Raw genomic sequence first — 3,276 nt, forward strand, 5'->3', positions numbered from 1 at the left:
TTATTTGAAATAGTTTGTCTTCCTAATTAATTTGACACCGTTTGTATCAATATTTGATGAAAATTGAGACAGGGTCAGCAAAAAGAAGCTATTTTTTACAGGATATCAAAAAAAAGGTATATACATGGTAGTTAATATACAGTATATCGGTAGATCTAGATCTAAAGACTGTAAGAAGACTTACTTTTGCCCTTACAAGCTGTAACAAAGACTCGGTCTAATGTTTTCACTGAAAATGAATTATCCATAAATTCCCCAGATCTATTCAACCCAGCAATTGCAGCAATGGTACCACGCTACAACAGAATAAAGACAGACACTAGTCTTGCATCAGCCATGCATTCTTTTGCTAAATATGCCGGGGCAGCAAGAGTACTTCAAAAGAGAGGCAAAAAGGCAGGGAATGTGAAACGTGTTCGCATGAATGGTAGCAAACACATTGGTGTTCAACCTACTGCCACTGCAAGACGGAGAACTTCAAGTCACATGGGTAGAGGAGGGGCAAGGCTGAAAGAGCTTGTCTTCCTAATTAATTTGACACCATTTGTATCAAAATTTGATGAAAATTGAGACAGGGTCAGTAAAAAGAAATTATTTTTTACAGGATATCAAAAAAAGGTATATACATAGTAGTTAATACACTATATCGGTAGATCTAGATCTAAAGACTGTAAGAAGGCGTACTTTTACCATTACAAGCTGTAACAAAGACTCAGTCTAATGTTTTCACTGAAAATGAATTATCCATAAATTCCATTGTCAGATTTACAAAAATTCTTAAGGAAAATATCAAAATATGTGTTGTTTTTATATAATTTTTTTTTTATGAAAGTTGCTATAGATGGGGAAGCATCTAAAAACTCTTTAAGGTTTTCTTGATACAATGCAAAGGTATAATACTTTGTTTTGATTTTAGGGTCACTGGGTCAAAGGTCACAGGTTATTTTGTGAAAAACAATTCTGGTACAGTATTTTACATACTATGAGACATGAACATGTAACTTGGTGTGAGGGTAGAATATGACAAGACAAATATTATCTGGTATTTTGGGGTCAGAGGTCGGAGGTCACAGGACTCATTTGCATGTATATTTGATCTCTTACAGGGCTATAAATATCGGTAAATGATATTTCAATATCAATTGTTATGCCTCCACCAAGAAAGTGGCCCTATGTTCTATGATTGGGTCAAAGGCATTGAGGTCAGGTCATTATTTGAAATATGGGAATTTTGGTTATTATTTAACCCGTTGGCTACAGGATACGTGTGGTACCTGTACAAAGTCTATGGGAATTAAAATAATTCCATAGCCTACGGATTTAGAGAAATGTAACCAACTTCAAACTTGGCAAAAAATAAGCAATATATATGGTTACATGAGGTGTTAGGTCAATGATCATGAAGGTCATTATGCAAGTGAAAATGTTTTTTTGATGCATACATTCTTATCATTTTCAAAGTTATGCAGGTACATCATAACAGTTCACATATTTTTTTTTTTTGGGGGGGGGGCAAAACAATTGTGGTTATTTTAAACAATGATTCAGATTTGTACAGTTATTGATCATGCACTCAGCAGAGGCATAATTTTCGACCATGGGTGGTCGAAATCCATCTAGTTTTAAAATGTCATCATAACATAGGAAGCATATGGACCTAGTTCATGAAACTTGGACATAAGGGTAACCAAGTATCACTCTTCATCTTGTATGAGTTTCCTTGTCAAATGATCTAGGTCAAAGAACATTGTTTAGGGACAGTGAACTTAGACCACAGTAAGTTTTTTTTATGTCAGCATTACTTTAAAAAGTATAAGGGCCTATTTCATGAAACTTGGACAAAAGGTTATTCAAGTATTGCTGATAATTTTGCATGAGTTGCGGGTCACATGGTCAATGTCAAAGGTCATTTAGGGTTAATGAACTTTGACCATCAAAGTCAGCACTGCTGCTATATTGAATTGCGTACTGCAGGCGAGACTGCCAGAGGCGTTCCAATTGTTGTCTGTTTGTTTTTGTTTGGCACTTGCTCGCCAAGGATCTGCAACTTCGGGTGCAAATTAGTGCTCATCAACTTGATCATTGAATTATATGAATTACATGTGTATGTGTCAATTACTAGGAATAAATTTCTGCAACAAATTGCTGGTCTTTGATATATGTTTCGTTAAAATTTTCACTTATAATAAATTCTTATTTTTAGAGCAATATATTGTACATTTCTGCAGTGAGTTAAGTTTTCAGATTATTTCATCAGTAGAATCATATGTTGATTGTGTTGATTGTGTCAATGTTACACTTGTAACATTGATGCTCTCTATTTCTATTTCAGATGATCTAATGGGACAGTTCAGGGATATGTGTCAGGAGATGGAGTCCACATTTGAGAAATCCCCAGATCTATTCCACCCAGCAATTGCAGCAATGGTACAACGCTACAACAGAATAAAGACAGACACTAGTCTTGCATCAGCCATGCCTTCCTTTGGTAAATATGCCGGGGCAGCAAGAGCACTTCAAAAGAGAGGCAAAAAGGCAGGGAATGTGAAACGTGTTCGCCTGAGTGGTAGCAAACACATTGGTGTTCAACCTGCTGCCACTGAAAGACGGAGAAGTCACAAGGGTAGAGGAGGGGCAAGGCTGCATGCTGGGCGGCCATCAAAATCATCTAACATTCCTGAGCATGGCTATTCAAACACCCAATCATCAGTCCTCTGCTGTTCTCCCTCTGCCACGTAGACGGAGAGTGCCAGCACCACACAATCTAAGCCATGCTGTCGCCGTCAACCAGTCACTTGGTAAAACGCATAGTTCCAAATGAAGAAGACTGTACAATCGAGCACTGATAGAATGAGATGTTATGTTAACAGGGTTATAGGCTTGGTCCCCAGCCATTTAAATAGGAGTAAACTGTACAAGCGTGTTGTACACTCAATAACTGTATATAGGTTTGAGGTATTATCACCAAATTCATACAAGAGATTCATCTCAGGAATGCTCAGGTCAAGTGCAAGTACTTGTCAAATAGAACAAGGTCAATGAACTTTTCATAATAAGCACTATACAGTATGTTATACACACAACAGCTTTTCATTAATTTGAGGTAAGATCACCAATTACATACCAGAGGTTTATCTCATGAATGTTCAGGTCAAATTCAAATAGTGATCAAATCGACAAAGTTCAAATATGAAAAAGATCGTTGAACTTTCCATATAAAAAACACTGTCTGTAATCATATTTACATGCACAGTAATGTTTTATAAGTTTGAGGTA

The 3,276-nt window shown here is 36.5% G+C and overlaps 1 pseudogene; it reads left to right on the forward strand.

Moving 5' to 3' along the window:
* Positions 1-285: 285 nt before the first annotated feature.
* Positions 286-3,001, forward strand: LOC135157749 (uncharacterized; annotated as a pseudogene).
* Positions 3,002-3,276: the final 275 nt, after the last annotated feature.

Source organism: Lytechinus pictus, unplaced genomic scaffold (genome assembly GCF_037042905.1).
Source record: "Lytechinus pictus isolate F3 Inbred unplaced genomic scaffold, Lp3.0 scaffold_19, whole genome shotgun sequence".
Taxonomy (NCBI): domain Eukaryota; kingdom Metazoa; phylum Echinodermata; class Echinoidea; order Temnopleuroida; family Toxopneustidae; genus Lytechinus; species Lytechinus pictus.